The sequence below is a fragment of the Lactuca sativa genome, chromosome 4 (assembly GCF_002870075.4).
Source record: "Lactuca sativa cultivar Salinas chromosome 4, Lsat_Salinas_v11, whole genome shotgun sequence".
NCBI classification, from domain to species: domain Eukaryota; kingdom Viridiplantae; phylum Streptophyta; class Magnoliopsida; order Asterales; family Asteraceae; genus Lactuca; species Lactuca sativa.
Genome location: NC_056626.2, coordinates 13,622,815 through 13,642,288, shown reverse-complemented (window position 1 = coordinate 13,642,288; position 19,474 = coordinate 13,622,815). Strand labels below are relative to the sequence as shown.

Sequence of the window (19,474 nt, the reverse complement as noted above, 5' to 3'; positions counted from 1 at the left end):
AATCCAGTCTGATAGTTATGGACCCAATATCCATGTCATTATATGTTGCGTGGTGATAATTTTGGGAAACTCAGTAAGCTTTAGCTTACAATTTATGTGTTCTGTTTCAGGTACTTCTGATGACAAGGGCAAAGCAAAGGCGTGATCATACACATCCTTCGGTGACATGTTTTGGGGATTTTATGATACATTCACTTGGGATATTTGTATTTTATATTTGGTTTCTTATGACTTGGGTATTTGATTGAAACAATGTTTTTTTTAATTGAAAAACAAAAAATTTATCATGATTTTTTGGACGTTACAAGTTGGTATCAGAGAACTGGTTTGAGCGAATTGGATGAGCATAAGTTTGAATCTAGACTCAAACTATGGATCTCTATAAGTTTTGAAAATAATTTTCAAAAAATTGTTTTCACAATTGTTTCCAAAATGGTTTTCAAGGGTAACCAAAGAAGGATGAGATGTGTACGATCAGCCAGAGTAAGAAAGTATACCCCAAGATATCAACACTGTTATTTGCTTATGATGATTATGATAGAACTACATGTCAGTTTATAGGCTAGGGAATTTCAGGAATTGCATGTTAGAATTGTCTGAGTTACAATGCATGATGGCCTAGGAGAATCTCTTGTATGCTAGATGGCATTGACATCATTACTGTACTTTCTTAGTGTGTGCACCATAGTTGTACATAACTAAGATTCTATAGTCTGAGAATGTTTGATTTAGTCTTATTTCTTGTTCCTTATTTGATTGTGGGCTTAGGGTATATAATCGAGTATTCGACTGTCTAAGGGATCCAACGTTATGTATGATTAGCATACACGAGCGACTACAGGGTTGGTGGAAGTTTCATGAGTAAGTATATGTGTAACAGGCAAACTAATAGATAGTTATCCACTCTTGAGAGAGTAAGTATAGGATGTATGCGTATCCTAGTTGTTGTCTTTGTTTTTGGGTAGTTTGTGATGATCCATTGACACAAATACAGGTTGGTGTGGAAGGTTGTATAGGTCTGTACTGCTGGAAGCACATGACACGTACACGTAACGAGGAAGTCTCAACCCCGAGGGTTTAGTCTCTTCATGATGATGGTCATCATCTGTCAGTCCTAGCCTATCCTGGCCACCAGCTCCAGAACCAGGTCCTCTCGTGGACACCATACTAAAAATGAACCAAAATATATCAGCAATGCCACAATTCATAGCTTTTTCCATTAGGGGTGTGTAATCGGTTAATATCATTCCACAACCACTAGGTATTTGGTGAGATGCAATAATGCTCCTGGGTTTTTAAGCACTAAAGTTAAAACTGGTTCTTGAATTAATGTTAAGATACTTATTTGGTCTCTTATCTTTATTATTTATTTAATTTGTTTTTTTGATATTCTAAGTTGTTTAGTTTATCTACACTAAATCTTAAAAATTTGGGTACTCATCTTTACCGTCACTAATATGTCGCTATCCATTGCAAATCTGAAATTTTAGGGGGTCAATTTTACTTTTTGAGCAGGGCTTTGAAAATCAACAGACTGGACCTAATTAGTGAAACACTCCAAAATCGAACCGGCATTATCAATAGCTTGTACTGCCAACACCAACATGGATGTATGTATATGTGTACTAGCCATCACGTGTTTTTTTTTTTTGTTTTTTTTTTTTTAATAAAGGTTTTCAATCTTTAAACAACCAAGGAAACCAAAAGATGAAGATAGAAAGAGTGCAACGTAAACAAAGAGCTTTCAGAAACTATATGTACACAATAATAAGACCTTTTTGCTATAAATATGCTACATAACGCTACATTCTCATTTTAGAGTCTTTTCTATTTGTCTGTATGTGTATATAGTACTTCTCCACCTAAAACAACAATATACGCTCCGTTCGAGAATCTAATGTAAAATTTTGGTTAGGTTTTTCAATCTTCTATTCTTCTATAAAAATAACGGGACCAAACGTTGTAAAGGAAGACTTGTTGTGCCCAAACACATAATATTGGATACGATTTATACATAATAATAGAACTCATATGCTAAAGGTCGTGCACAATAACCAATATAATGCTAATTGTAGAAACTTTCCTACTTTATATATATTAATAGAGAACATGCCACATTTTCATTAAGAAGAAAAAAAAAAATGTTTGCATAACTTAACTTGGTCAATCTTACTTATTTCAAGTGCCAAGTTCATCTTTACTAGTTTTGGTGAAAGTTTCACACCTTTACTTTTACATAATATACATAGCTGAAGGAGACAAAGAAAGGCACCAAGTAGGTATGATGAAAGAGAATAAAAAGAAAAAGCTTCTTGCATGTAACAAGTAAACAAGAGATGCATGAATGTAACAAGGTGTTTTAAATTTAGCTATATTGCATACGTGATAAATTATGACATATTATTGGAAGGATGGCAATTAAAAAAAATTACCTACTTAACATGTATGTTTTTTCATGTTTTCAAAAGATAGCATGTTCAACACCAAAATACAAGTTGTAAATTATTATAAATATCATATTTTAAAACATTCCAAGTTAAATTCGTGAAGTTAATACTTATTATGGTGAAGAGAGAAGTATATGTGTCATAGCTTGTTCCGGTAGGTACGTGTTCCATAACCAATAGGTATTTGGTGAGATGCACTAATGCTCCGGGTTTTTTAAGCGCTAATGTTGAAATTGGTTCTTGAATTAATGTTTAGATAGTTATTTGGTCTCTTATCTTTGTTATTTAATTAATTTGTTTTTTTTGACATTCTAAGTTATTTAGTTTATCTAGACTAAATCTTTAAAATTTCGATACTCATCTTTACCGTCACTGATTTGTCGTTATCCATTGCTAATCTGAAAATTTAGGGGTCATTTTACTTTTTGCGCAGGGGCTTTCAAAATCAAGCAGTCCCTAATTAATGAAACACTCCAAAATGGAACTGACACTATCATTAGCTTGTACTGCCAACACCAATATGTGTACTAAAAATCTTGTGTGCTTTTTTTTTTTTGTAAAGGTTTTCAATATTCAATAAAAAAACAAAGGAAACCAAAAGATGAAGATAGAAGAGTGCCACCTAAACAATGACGTTTGAGAATTATATATTATACTAGGGAATGTCCGTGCGTTGTGCAGAAATATCTATATAATTGAATTCTTTATAAATATAAATTTTTTAAATATAACAATAACCTTGTTGTTAAATTTGTATATACTAAATTGATATAATATATTGATTATTTTGAATTATATGATAATATATACATTTATTATAACCTCATAATCTCGATCGTTTGAATGACTTCTACCCGCGAGTTACACATGAATAAAAGTAAATATAATATATGATTTGATGTTATATATAGTTGTTTTTAATGTTAATTAATTTTTTAAAATTTATTTACTTAATGTTTTAATTTCTATCATTATAATTATTTTGAAACATCAAACATTGTTTTTTTATTTTAAAGCTAACAATATAATCATTTATATAGAGTTGTTTTTAACTATTGTTATTGTAAGTTATTTTAAGCTACTTATTTGAAACTTTTAACGATTATAAAAATATATTTAAGAAATATTTTAGTTAAATTGAAATTACAATTTAGTTTTTGCTTTTATCACTATAATTTATCACTTTTAACTATTTACAAAATATTCTTTAGTTTTATAAATGGAATTGCATTTTATATTTTAGTTAACATTGTAATGCGCAGAAACACCTATATAATTGAAGTTTTAACATATATATATATATATATATATATATATATATATATATATATATATATATATATATATATATAACACTAACGTTGTTGTTAAATTTGATATAATAATTCGTATATTAATTTGATATAATATATTGATTATTTTGAATTATATGATAATATATAAATTTATTATAACGTCATAATCTCAATCATTTGAATGACTTCTACTCGCGAGTTACACGTCAATAAAATTAAATATTATATATGGTTTAACATTATTTATAGTTGTTATTTTTAACTTTTTTTTTTAATTTTATTTGCTTAATGTTTTAATTTATATCATTATAATTATTTAAAACATCAAACATTATTTCTTGATTTTAAAGGTAACATTATAATCATTTATATAGAGTTATTTTTAACTATTGTTATTATAAGTTATTTTAAGTTACTTATTTGAAAATTTTTAACGATTATATAAATATATTTAGGAAATATTTTAGTTAAACTGATATTACAATTTAGATTTTGCATTTATCACTTTAATTTGTCACTTTTAACTATTTAAAAAATATTATTTGTTTTTTTAGTGGAACTAAAATTTATATTTAAGTTGACACCGTAATGTTATATTTAAATTAACAATTTAAGTATTTTGTCAAAACTGTTCAAAAATTGTAGCTTTAAACTGATAATGGTTTACATGCAACAACATTTTAAATCTAATAAATTAAGTATAATATATTAAAATTTAAAGACATAACTTTATAAATAGAAGTAAAGATATAATTTTAAAATTGAAATTTAGTCTATTTATGATTACACTTTACGTTTGATATTTATTTAACCTTATTAACCAACTTACAATTATTATTAGAAAGACACTACAATTTATCACTTTTAACTATTTATAAAATAATCTTTGGGTTGTTTAAGTTCAATAAAACTTATATTTAAGTTGAGTCTATAATGTTATATTTTAATTAATAATTTAAGTATTTTATACAAATTATTCAAAAATTATACCTTTAAAATGATAATGGTTTACATCCAACAATATATTAAAACTAATAAATTAAGTATAATATGTTAAAAGTTAAAAAACATAATTTTATAAGTAGAATTAAAGATATTATTTTAATATTGAAATTTAGTTTATATATGAATACACTTTATATTTGATATTTATTTAACCTAAGTACCAAATTATAATTATTATTATAAGGAAATTGAAAAGTCATGGGAGTTTCAAATGAATTTGGTGAAAGGGAAAAAAATGGGGGTTTCAAAAGAATGAGATTCAAGAAAAAATGCTAGCTTTATAAGTATGTATGATATTCATAATAATAAGACCTTTTTTCAATAAATATGCTACATAATCCGACATTCTCATTTTAGAGTATTTTCTGTTTATCTGTATGTGTATATAATACATATCCACATAAAACAAGACATAATTGTAAAAATGGTCCCTATGGTATGTATTTTTTTGGGGTTTTGGTCAAAACCCTGATTTTTTTGATTGGTGGTCATTTTGAGCTAGTTTGGTTGCGTATTTCGCAACCTCCAAAAATTAAAATGATTATAATACCCTTAATGTATTTATTTTCTATTTTTCTTTCATTTTATTTTTAAATTTAATACTTTTTTAATTATTTTAATAATTAAAAAAAATAAAAAAAGGGCCCACCTTCTCTCTCTCTATCTCTCTCTCTCACTCTCTCTCTCTCTCTATCTCTCTCTCTCTCTCACTCTCTCTCTCTCTCTCTCTCTCTCTCTTTCTCTCTCTCTCTCTCTCTCTCTCTCTCTCCCCCTTCATCTTTCCATTCGCGAAGCCCCACCAGAAAACTCAATCGTCTCCTCCATTGTTTGTCACTGAACCACCGTACTCCACCATTGAGTTCCATCTCAATCACTCCTATTTTTAGAACGAGTGGAGAGTGATGGAGAGCTCCTATTTTTGTTTTTTAGGGTTTCTTCTCTCAATTCTTCCCTAATTTTTTCGCCTTATTTCCCCTAAATTTATCAATTCCTTTGATGGATTTCTTGTGAACTGCAATGGGTTGCATCGGTTCCAAACATGTGGTTAGGTCTTTCAATTCTTCCTTACACGATTCACATTCTTTCAAGCATTTTTTGGGTCTTAATCACGGAAGAATCATGGTCATGATAATAATCACGTTACGATGATAAGATTTGTAAGAACAAGGAGAATCACGCTATTATTAATGATCCATTATCTGAAACTTCAAGTTCTGATTCGATCATTTTCATTTTGGAAGGTTACCTGAAGCAGAGCACATCGTCGGTGAAGCCGGTCACGGTTGGCTCCCTTTAAAATCCGATACCTTCCAAAGATTCGAGAGATACATGATATTATAATGCAGTTCTTCATAATCCCAAAATTTCTTCAATTTCTGTGTTCTAGGTTATAGAAGTAGAAAGATTCACTTGAACAATATCTTGAAATGAAATCATCTTCATTATACTAGTTAAATCCTTGTAATCTACAATTTAAGAAAAGAAAAAAGAAACATGAAGAAAAGAAAAAAGAAACACACATTGAACCAAACCATAGGTTTTTTATGATGTTGTATGTGTGTTATACTTTGTTTTCTTTTCTCTTTTCTAATTTCATTTTTGCAATCTCTTTCTTTTCTAATTTCATTTTTTGTAGGTTGGAAATTTGATGAAGGCGGTAGGGTTGGGATTTGTTTAATTCTCTTCCATAAACGAGTTTACAGTAGAAAATCGTTCCAGAAACGATTTAGAATGCACTGGTTTGGGGGTTTCTTGAATTCTCTTAGCAGTGGTGATGGTATGTGTATATGTTTGTTCTTGAGTGTTGAAGAACAAACGAGTACATTAATTTGTGTTATGGTTGAGAGAGAGAGAGAGAGAGGTTATTTATTATCTTTTTAATTGTTAAAATAAATAAATAAATATTAAATTTTATGAAAAATGAAAAATAAATACCCAAGGGTATTATAGTCATTTCAATTTTCGGAAGGATTATTTTTATATACAAACCACTGCAAAAGGACCATAAATCCAAAAAACTCGGGGTTTGGACTAAAACTCCAAAAATTTGTATATCATAGGGACCATTTTTGCAATTTTGTCAAACAACAATATATTCGAGAATCTAATGTTAATTTTGGTTAGGTTTTCCAATCTTTTGTAAAAACAAGTGGTCCAAAAGTTATAAAGAAGAATTGTTTTGCCCAAACACATAATATTGGATACGATTTATACATAATAATAGAACTAATGTGCTAAAGGTCGTGCACAATAACCAAGATAATGCTAATTTTAGAAACTTTCCTACTTTATATATTATTAATAGAGAACTAGACAATTTTTCATTAAGAAAAAAAAAAAGTTTGCATAACTTATCATGGTCAATCTTACTTATTTCAGGTGCCAAGTTCATCTTTACTTGTTTTGGTGAAAGTTTCACACATTTACTTTTACATAATATACACAGCTGAAGGAGACAAAGAAAGGCACCAAGTGGGCATGATCAAAGAGAATAAAAGGAAAAAGCTTCTTGCATGTAAAACGTACACAAGAGATACATGAATGTAGCGAGATGTTCTAATTTAGCTATATAGCATAAATGATAAATTATGATAAATTCCTTGAAGGATGACAAATAAAAAAAATTACCTACTGAACATGTATGTTTTTTCATGTTTTTAAAAGATCGGATGTTTAAGCCTAAAATACAAGTTGTAAATTATTTTAAATTTCATATTTTAAAACATTCAAAGTTCAATTCGGGAAGTTAATACTTAGTGTGGTGAAGAGAGAAGTATTCGATTGGAACAAGCTTTGACACATATACTTCTCTCTTTACCATTGTAAGTATTTAGGGGTATGTAATCGGTTAATGTATTTCCTTAACCACTATGTATTTGGTGAGATGCAATAATACTCCTAGTTTGTTAAGTGCTAATGTTGAAACTGGTTATTGAATTAATGTTCAGTACTTATTTGGTCTCTTTGTCTTTATTATTTATTTAATTTGTTTTTTTGACATTCTAAGTTGTTTAGCTTATCTACACTAAATCTTTAAAATTTCAATACTCATCTTTACGTACCTTCACTAATCTATCGCTATCTACTGTTAATCCAAAATTTTAGGGGTAATTTTTCCTTTTTGCACATGTGGTTTCAAAATCAACGGACCCACCCTAATTAATTTAACACTCCAAAATGGAGCTAACACCATTGTACCGCCAACACCAACATGCATGTATGTATATGTGTACTAGCAATCAGGTGTGTGTTTTTTTAAAAGGTTTTCAATCTTTTATAAAAAAAACAAAGGAAACCAAAAGATGAAGATAGAAGATTGCCACCTAAACAAAGAGCTTTAAGAATTATATATACACAATAATAAGACGTTTTTGCTATAAATATGCTACATAACTTTGCATTCTCACTTTAGAGTCTTTTCTATTTGTTTGTATGTGTATACATCTCAACATAAAATAACAATATACATTCCATTCGAGAATCTAATGTTAAATTTTGGTTAGTTTTTTCAATCTAATGTTAAATTTTTGCATTATCTTGGTTATTGTGCATAACCTTTAGTATATGAGTTCTATTATTATGTATATATCTTATCCAATATTATGTGTTTAGGCCTAAACACATAATATTGGATAAGATATATACATAATAATAGAACTCATATGTTAAAGGTCTGCACAATAACCAAGATAATGCTAATTTTAGAAACTTTCATACTTTATATATAATTAATAGAGAATTAGACAAATTTTCATTAAGAAGAAATTTTTTTGCATAACTTAACATAGTCGATCTTACTTATTTCAGTGCCAAGTTTATCTTTACTTATTTTGTTGAAAGTTTCACACATTACTTCAACATAATATACACATTTGAAGGGGACAAAGAAAGGTACCAAGTGGGCTTAATCAAAGAGACCAAAAGGAAAAAACTTTTTGCATGTAAAACGTACAAAAGAGATACATGAATATAACATGATGTTTTAAAATTAGCTATATAGCATTCGTGATAAATTATGATAAATTACTAGAAGGATGACAATTAAAAAAAATCACAATTAAAAAAACATGTATGTTTTTTCATGTTTTCAAAAGATCGCATGTTTAACCCCAAAATACAAGTTGTAAATTATTATAAATATCATATTTTAAAACACTAGCCGTGAGATCCGTGTATTACACGAGTTGATTTAAAAAAAGATTAAACATTAAATTAAAGTATAAACAAAAAATATTTTTAATGTATAACTATAAAATAAGAAAGAAATGAAGAAATGTATTTATTGCAATTTAATATATATATATATATATATATATATATATATATATATATATATATATATATATATATAATATTTAATACTTTACATATATAAGTATATGACTTTAATTTTAAAAATTGAAACAAATCAAAAATTGACAAATGTATAATACTTATTTTAAAAATACCATAAAATGACAAGTGTCAAAACTCATTAGAGATTGAATGTGACAAAAAAAACATTTATTTATTAAGGAGGATTTGAAGTTAAATTTGCAAAGTTAATACTTAAGAGAGAAGTAAATGTGTTATAGCTTGTTTCATTCGGGGAGTATATTCGGTTAATGTAATTCCATAACGACTAGGTATTTGCTAAGATGCAATAACGCTCGTGGTTCTTTAAGTGCTAATGTTGAAACTGGTTCTTAAATTAATGTTTAGGTACTTATTTGGTCTCTTATCTTTATTATTTATTTAAATTGTTTTTTTGGCATGCTAAGTTGTTTAGTTTATCTACACTAAATCTTTAAATATTCATTTAAAATTTTGATACTTACACTAATCTATCGCTATCCACTGCTAATCCGAAAGTTAGGGGGGTCATTTTTACTTTTTGCATAGGGGCTTTCAAAATCAACAAATTGACCCTAATTAAAGAAACACTCCAAAATGGAGCTGACACTCTCAATAGCTTGTACTGCCAACGCCAACATGCATGTATGTATATGTGTACTAGCAATCATGTGTGCTGTAAACGTTTTCAATCTTCTATAATAAACAAAGGAAACCAAAAGATAAAGATAGAAGATTGCTACAACAAAAAGCTTTGAGAATTATATATACACAATAATAAGACCTTTTTGCTATAAATGTGCTAAATAATCCTGCATTCTCATTTCACTACTAGAAAACATGTGGTTTTCCTAAGGAAATTAGCTACGGAAAATTTCGTAGCTAATTAGCTACAGAATAGCTACGGATCAGCTACATAATGAGATGCCCTAATATAGTAACGTAGTAGTTACAGATGCCAACCCGTAGCTATTCCGTAGCTAATTAGCTACAGAATAGCTACGGGCTAGCGACGACGAAAGAAAATAGCTACAAAATAGCTACGAAATAGCGACGGATTTATAATTTCCATTATTATTATTATTACTCCCATTATTATTATTTTTCATTATTCGACTCTTAAATTTTTGTTTGGATCATTGTTCTTACATATTTAAGACACAAACAATTAAAAATCATACTAATAATACTATTAAAAATAATATTTATAAACATCATAATAAAATCTAATAATTGTAACAAATGTATTTAACACACAAACAAATGATTAAACGAAAAAAAACTATGTTTAACACATCAATAAGGTGAAATAATCTATGTTTAATTTATAAATAATGAAAAATGATTATATTAAAGGGAAATATGTATATTTGTATGGGTATGTATGTATTTATGTATGCATGTATGTATGTGTATGTAAGTACATATGTATATGTGTGTGTATTTGAATGTGTATGTGTATGTGTATGTTTATTTTTATCTATGTGTGTATGGGTCTACATGTATGCATATCAAAAATCGCAAATATTAATAAGTATTACAATATTAAACCATTAAACGAGTAAGAGATCCCGAAGGTGCACACGACTTTATGAATGATAAAAATAGCTATAAGTTGGTGAAAATATCGATAATCATGTACAATAGAAGTTTGAAGAAAACAAAGCGAAAAAAACGAAGATTGATGCCCGATGTTTCTTATTTTCGATTTTTCGGGCACCAAACTTCGTTTTTTCTACTTCTCTTTTATCATACCTCTATTGTATATGATCATAAATATATTCACCAACTTATAGCTATTAATATCGTTCATAAAGTCGTGTTCACCTTCGGGATCAACTACTCGTTTCACGGTTTAACATTGTAATTTCTATACTTTTCACCGACTTGTGATGAATTTATGTTTGTATATGTATACTTATATATACATGAATGAGTTGTGGTATATTTGTACGTGTATATGTGTATGTATATATACGTGTTTGTGAGTATTTGTATGTAATCCTCTCTAATAAATAAAAAACTTTTTTGCCAGATGTCATGCTCTCCTTCAATTTGACAAATGTCAATTTATGGTAATTTTGAATTAATTTTATTTCCATATGTCATTTTATGGGTTTTCCTATTTTATTAAATTTCATATAATATTTTAATGTTATAATTGCAATAAATATAGTAATAAATAGATGTCAATTTCATTAATGAACTTACCTTCTAATTTCAAAAAATTTAATTAAATTTTATTAGTTTCTTTTGTTTACTTATTTAAATTTAAAAAAACATTTCAAATTTAATAATTCATTATTTTTCCTATTTTCTTATAAATTCATAGTTTTCAATTATTTAGACCTCATATTTAACTTTTTTTTTTTTTTTAAATTAACACATGTATTACATTGGTTTCATAACTAGTGTATTAATAAACATTAAACGAGTAATGGATCCCGTATGTGCACACGGCTTTATGAACGGTATTAATAGCTATAAGTTGGTGAAAATATAGATAAACATGTATAATAGAGGTGTGGAAAAATGAAGCGAAAAAAAACAAAGTTTGGTGCACGAAAAATCGAAAATAAGAAAATTTTGTAGCTAATCCGTAGCTAATTAGCTACAGAGTAGCTACGAAATTCTGACGGAAAATAGATTTCGTAGCTTCAAAAAACAAAAAATATGATGAGAGCATGTTAAGCTCACCATCACTCCCTCTGATCTAAAAGAGGTAATAAGTGAGAGGTGAGAAATACGGAGAAAATATCATGTTAGTAAAAATGTATAATCATAAAATAGAAAAATAATTTAAAAATTAATATTTATTGTAATATACATTTAACGGTAATGTTGTAACACAAAAAGATGAATTCACTACAAACAAAATTACATTTAGTGTCATAATTACTTTTGTGCAACTATATTATGTTTTTAGTGGCGCAAATTTTGTTTGTGCCACCATCCATCGAAAATTCTAATTTCATGTTTCCAGCTCCTATTTCCCCCCGATGTTAAAAGTAGTCCGCGCGCCCTAAAGTTAAAAAAAATTAAATTGAAAAAGATCAGGCTCGATCATGCCCTAATCTCTAGCTCCTTTAGATATTTTATCCTTGGTTCCGTATTCTATAACCTAATCTCCACTTCTCAAGTTGATACCTTAGACACGAATCACGCTTCACAAGCTCAAGCTCATATTCGACAACGACACCATCATCGGTGCCGGACCATCCAAGTGCAATGTAGCAGACCATACCATCATAACAAAAGGTATGATTTTTTTTTTTTTATATTGATTACAGCTATTGATTTTGATTTCAGTTTCCAAATGAAAAGAAAATCAGACCATCGCATCATAAGAAATTCAGAAATCCATCTCTTGATTGTGGTTATTTTTGCACTTTTGATTTCTCATCTTTTTGTTATTATTGTTTACCAGGTGCAAATCTCAGCCCTTTCTCAAATGATCGATCCTCTCTCAAGTTTTCTCATTTCAGTTGGTCTTTTTGTATTCTTCTTTACTCTTCTCTACGCTTATCTCTATTTTTTTTCTTAAACTGGAATGTTTTGATTGAATTACAAATGTTGCTATGGAGTGAAACTGGAATTAGGATGAAGAAGCTATGCTCAAGGAAAGTGCATATAAGGTGTTTGTAGAAATGCAGAAGAGAGAATAGAGGTAAGTATGAGCACTGCACAATCTTTATTATGAAGTATCTTTTTAAAGAAGTTTATTTTTTCTGTCTGGTTATGAGTTCTCATTTTTGGTTGTGCATACAGAACTTATTATGCTTTAAATTAATTAGATTATATGTTCATCTTCTAAATCATATAGAACATAATTAAATTAAGCTGACTTAAAATATATTGATTTTGGAAAAGGGGATATTGTCTCTTCATGTATATAGAGGTGATTCTGTTCTAAATGAATTAGATTAGTTGTTCACAAACTTTAATTTGGGAATTTGTTATCTTTCCTTAAATTGATGTTGTTGTTGACAATGAAACTTTAACCGAAGTTGTTTACTATCATAATCATGAAGATGATTATGAGTATTATTGATATATATATATATATATATATATATATATATATATATATATATATATATATATATATATATATATATATATATATATATGTACACCAATCATATTTGGTTAGTATAAGTTTTTAATAAAATTTCTAAATTTATTTAGATTTTTTTTATAGTGTAATCATATTTTCCATGCCAATGACATTTCAGGATCTACTGAAGCCCACAACTGAATGGTCTTTTCTCTAGTAGCTCTTACCCTTTTGTATCTAATCAATTCATCCATTTCATAACATTAAAACATGATTGCAGAAATGGTTATGGAAGCCCAAGTCTATATTGAGGTTTATCTAGTGCAAGTTTTTTTCTTATGGTTATGTTTAGAAGGTTTCCATGAACCAGTCACAAAATATCAAGTGATATTGTTTATGAGTTTATTTGTAGTCACTTACAAACCATAACCATCAGGTATGAACTCATTATTTTGGTTTATTAATACCATATCTACAAAGTACATGATTGTGTCACTGTTTTGAAAAAAAATATATATTTTAATGATGCCATCATTTTGAAAGGAGATAATATTAGTATGTTGTACTTGGGTATTTGATTCTTCAAATCAACTATATATTGATGTTAAATGGTTGTAATTTACTTATTTTTGGATTAAGTTGACTATAGCATACTAGTTTTAGATTATAACGGCCATAATGTATTTATTTTTAGATTATCATTTTATAATTGCTAGAATAGTTAAGCTATTTTTTTTGTAGGCTTTCTTACCAGTCGAAGTGACTCTACAAACATACAAGGGACCGAGATGATTATTGAAAACGTTTGTATTTTAAATATATTGAGAATATTATTTTTAGAATTATTTAAGTTTTCTGAAGACGTCTTTATTTTAAATATATTGAAAATATTATTTTTAGACAAGTTTGAATTGATGTGCTGATATTGTGTTTCTATTATTATTTTAACTGTTTTATTTTTATTTTATATTCCATTTAAAATAAAATAAAAATTGAACCAAAGTTATTAATATATATATATATATATATATATATATATATATATATATATATATATATATATATATATATATATATATATATATATATATTGTTTAAAAAATATTACTAAAAGTGAAAACAATATTTATTTTTGCAATTAAATAGTGTCATAAAAATAGTGACCATTCGTGTAAACCATAGTGACCATTCGTGTAAACCATAGGGACCATTCGTGTAAAAAATAGGGACTTTCCGAGTTAAAAAAATAAGTTAGGGACCAAACGCGCAAATTACCCTAAACCATAGGGACCATTCGTGTAATTTACTCTTATTTTAATTGTTTTACTTTTATTTTATATTCCATTTAAAATAAAATAAAAATTGAACCAAAGTTATTAATATATATATATATATATATATATATATATATATATATATATATATATATATATATATATATATATTGTTTAAAAAATATTACTAAAAGTGAAAACAATATTTATTTTTGCAATTAAATAGTGTCATAAAAATAGTGCCACTAAAACATACAAATGTTTTAGTGACATAATAAAAAAATGTCACTAAAACACAATAAAGCTGCAGCGACACAATAAAAAAGTGCCACTAAAGGCCTTTAGTGGTAGTGCTTTTACTGGCCCTTTGTTTTGTGCTGCTGATTGCCAATGGGGTTTTTAGTGGTATTTTTTGGTTTTTAGTGGCACTTTTTCTATCCCACTAAATGTCATTTTATTTGTAGTGATTGTTGTTCTTTCTAAACAATGTTAGAGAGAAAAAGATCAATCGTAGACATCGTTTCTCTTTCAACGATATTATTTCGAGCAATATTGATTAATGAAAACTTAACAAAAAATTTATTTTTAAGCAGTATTGACCAATGAAAACTTAAGTGCTTCCTAATTTTAACAAATGTTACATTTATCAACTTTTCTAAATGACATCTTAATTGGAGGTTTAATTTTTATTTTACGAATTAGCAATTCATTGTGATATAATTAGCCTTTCCAATATTTGATAATACACAATATAATTCAATTTAGCAATTCTCGCACAACCAAACATTTTAGAAAACAAATCACAAAATCTTAATTTTTGACATCAACGAAAAGATAAACAAATTGATATGTTGTTGACAATTTTAATTTCATAATCAACTACTAAATTCCCTGTATCCAAATTTAGTAAGAATTAATAGTGATTTCAACATTCCATAAAATATTACTTGTTTGTCTACGTCCACTTGTTTGTACATCAAGCTTTATATTGTATACCTTTTAAATTTCAAGATTTGTCAAATATGTTTTATAATATAGTTAAGATACCACTACTAGAAAAACAGCCTTTTACAACGCTCATTGCGCGTCGTAAAAGGCTCAGACGACGCGCAAATGCGCGTTAAGGAAGACCCTGTCATAAAGAGAGACGACGTGCATTTACGACGCTCATTTACGACGCGCAATTACGACGCGCAATTACGACGCGCAATTACGACACGCAATGCGTATCAAGGAAGGCCCTGTCATAAAGGAAGACGACATGCATTCGTGTGTCGTAACCTTACGACGCACGTGTTAATGACACGCAATGCGTATGAAGAAAGCCTCTGTCAAGAAAGGCTATGTCATAAATAAAGATGACACACATTTTGCGTATCATAATTTTAAATGTTTAAAAAAAATTATTTATAGATTTACTAATTTTTCAAATTAAATTTGTATTTAATGTCTCATAATAGAAAATAAAATATCATATACAAAAAATACAATCCATTGCATAAAATTTAATGTCATACAAATAATTGCTCCATAAAAAGGTAAAACAAATCAGTAGAGTTGTAACAGAAATTTACAAACTAATAGTTCTAATAACCTAATGTGTGCCTCACTATAAACAAGATTTGTGCTGATTTTTTTAAATGTGTGTCTTACTTGTCTCCACTCTTCCTTAGTAACACCACTCAAGGACTCTAAATCTATGAACATCTGCAAGCTTTTTGACACTAGCCTACACACAAGCACATATACTTATCAAACAAGGATGTAAAAATCAGCTGATGTAAAAATCCCAACATTTTTTAATGCAATAATAACCTTTTTTTTGCAATAAATAATAGTATCAATTAGCCAACAAGATAACAAAGAATTTAATAATTACCAAATTTATGATTATTCTTGTTTAGTATTTAAATGGGACCCACAATATAAGTAAAGATATAAATTATAATACCTCACTTTCATCATCTAAGACTATCTCCATGAGATAAAGGTCATATAATTTTGTTATCTCCAAAAGAACATCCAAAACAGATGATCTCACAGTTGCTTGATTCTGTTTAAAAAAAATTAGTTAACACTTTAATGGTTAAACTATTGTTATAACTTATAATATATATATATATATATATATATATATATATATATATATATATATATATATATATATATATATATATATATATATATATATATAAGTGGCTAAATTGATAAAATGGTGTGAATATTTTAACCAATACTCCTGTGGGGTACATTGTTGAGAAGCTTTTCCCCATGCCATGTAGAATCTGCACCATGTGGAGGTGGAATAACTCGAATTCCATTGGATATGGATGGAGGAAGAAGAACATGCAATTCCTTCTCTAATCTTTCTGCATTACCAAAATACTTACTAACTTCAAAAACCCCCATCCATCACTTTATTACACACATCATCATATAACACCATCATCTGTCTATGTGTGTGTGTATATATATAAATAAAATAGCAATATCAGTGATATGTTAATGTACCTACTACTCCAGGTAAACATGCAGTGCTTCCATCCAAGACAATGGTCTTGAACCAAGTTTCATCAGGGGTTAATCCTGCAACATGGCAATGTTCAAGGCAATTGCCACTGCTTGATGCAAGCCACTTGCAGTCCTCCTGTATCAGTATGTACCAAAAAGACCAAAATACCCCTTCAATCATATAAGTAATAAACTTTGATTGATTGATTTGATGTATGTATCATATGTTTAAGGTTACATACAGTCCTGCAATGCGTGACTGGAATAAAATCTCTCTTGTACGAAATCTTTCTTGCTTAAGGGTAAAATGGTCATTTAGATGCAACATTTTATCAAATGGGTAGAGTTTCATTATTGATTATCTTTATATTTTATGTAGATATTGAAAGAACTTGAAGGTGTTCATATGATCAAAGGACCTGATCCAAGTTATAATGACATTTGCTTCTCTGGTGCTGGAAGGTAATGTTTATTATATATTTATGGTTAATCATTGTATAAAAGTCAATAATAATAATAATAATAATAATAATAATAATAATAATAATAATAATCTTTTTATTTTCGGTGATGTTTCACATCTCTCAAAAACTTTCCCATCTGTTGATATGGTTTTTGGGAAGGGACAAAGTAGAAAGTTCACCTTAAGTAGACAAGACGTGATGGATTCACAGATTCGCAAAACAAACCACTTCAATAGTATATCTAAAACTTCAATTATCTCCTTGGTTATTGATGGAAGTTCCTATATACAAATATACACAAACTTGATGTTGGTATCTGTAAAGACAAAAATAACACCATTTAAATGGTAATTGTGCTTGTAGAAGTCCTTGAGCAGATGGAAGTTGATCATATAAGCCTAAAGCTGCCATCTTTTCATCTCCACTTAATGTTGCAGAAGGAAGATGGAGAAGAGCAGCATACTATTTATCAAAAGAAACTGTTAATATCAAAACATGGATGCAAAGAACATCTCGTAAATATATATAAAAAATATATCAAACCTAAGATAATATACGTGAATGACCACCTGGATGTGATGATTTGGCAACTTCAATTGATAAATCGACTTGATTTAGAGTAGAAATCATGCTGGATCTAACTTCTCCAACCATTGGTCCAAGTGGCCAAATGAGATTCTTGCAAGTTCCCTTTTGATGAAAGCAACAAGCCCTGAATGAGTAGCAGGTAGATGTGACATGTGTAAGATATGCAGTATTGAGGCCACTCAATCAGTCGATCCACAAACTTCTCCAAAGCCTTTGTACCGAAAACAAACATCTACAAAGAAACATTGTTATCATTAAATAATTAAGTAGAAAAAAGGAAATGCCTTTTGGAGTAAAGCAACAGATCAGGAGAAGTTGTTATTACTAACTTTGGAATATGTAGGTTTGCACAATGCATCCAAACAACACGTAATGCAATTCCAAGTGTCAGATGGGTCACGAGTTGATTCTTAATAAGCAATCCTGTCATTTCAAATTTATAAAAACCATATTTCCTGATTTGGAAAAATGAATAAAGTTTTGAATAGATATAAGAGGCATTACCAACGACAATAGCAGCAAGCTTAAGTTGTCTATCAGGGTATCTGTTGAAAAACTTGTACTCTTCAAACAATTTTGCAATCATGCACTCAAATATTTGTTGTTCCCTGCCAAATCACACGCCACCAAAACATAACTACTCAATAAACCATTAATGATATTAGCAAAATAACTTAAAAGTGAACAAACACTACTAGAAAATGGAAAATATAATACAATTATATTTGTATATATAATATGGAAGGTCATGCCGTATTGTATTAGGGGTGTATTAGATTATAGATGTAATAGAGTACCGTAAACAACCGTACTCTATCTCACATATATAATTTCTATCCCATATATATATATATATATATATATATATATATATATATATATATATATATATATATATATATATATATATAAAATACGGCTTGCATTGTTGTTTAACCGTACTATATCCTCAGACTATCCGTATTACATTCCCACAATAATCTGTACTCTACAACCATTTATGATATCATATGATTCGGTTATGTATTAAATGACACAATGTTTTATCCCCAACAATACTCTATACCAACATGTTAACACCAAACATCAAATTTATCACACAATGAAAAACAGAAACACAAACAAATGTGGTACACCAAATAAAAGATGAGTACTTGTTCTATTAATCCTTCAACATGGCGATCTTGGCATTCTCCCAGTTGAGAGTTGTAGTTGCTCTAAGCATTAAGGGAAAATACACTAGCCTGAAATAAAAATAAAAAAAACAAGATCATGAAAAATATTATAATGATGATGATAGATAATAATTTCACTTTTTCTAATTACCCCTGCAGACCAAATTGAAATTAAAAGACATATCTTCATTGTTAAAACACATCTTGCATGTCATCTGTCCTCACCTATTAATCTACATCAAGAAGGTTAACTAAATAAAACAAACAAAAAATTATATCAAATGGGAATCATAAAGAGAAAATAGTTCCAAAATTTATTATTACAA

At 28.2% G+C, this 19,474-nt stretch overlaps 2 long non-coding RNA genes across 2 annotated transcripts; one reads left to right on the top strand and one right to left on the bottom strand.

The window, feature by feature from the left end:
* The first annotated feature begins 12,031 nt into the window (after nt 1-12,031).
* Nucleotides 12,032-14,047, top strand: LOC111918725 (uncharacterized). The gene is made up of 3 exons (XR_002859324.3): nt 12,032-12,337; nt 12,507-12,746; nt 13,315-14,047. It is a non-coding gene; the product is annotated as an uncharacterized LOC111918725 (long non-coding RNA).
* Nucleotides 14,048-17,671: 3,624 nt separating this feature from the next.
* On the bottom strand, nt 17,672-19,219 carry LOC128133769 (uncharacterized). Its single transcript, XR_008232074.1, has 3 exons — nt 19,128-19,219; nt 18,303-18,581; nt 17,672-18,205 (listed from the first exon to the last, which is right to left on the bottom strand). It is a non-coding gene; the product is annotated as an uncharacterized LOC128133769 (long non-coding RNA).
* Between the last annotated feature and the right edge of the window lie 255 nt (nt 19,220-19,474).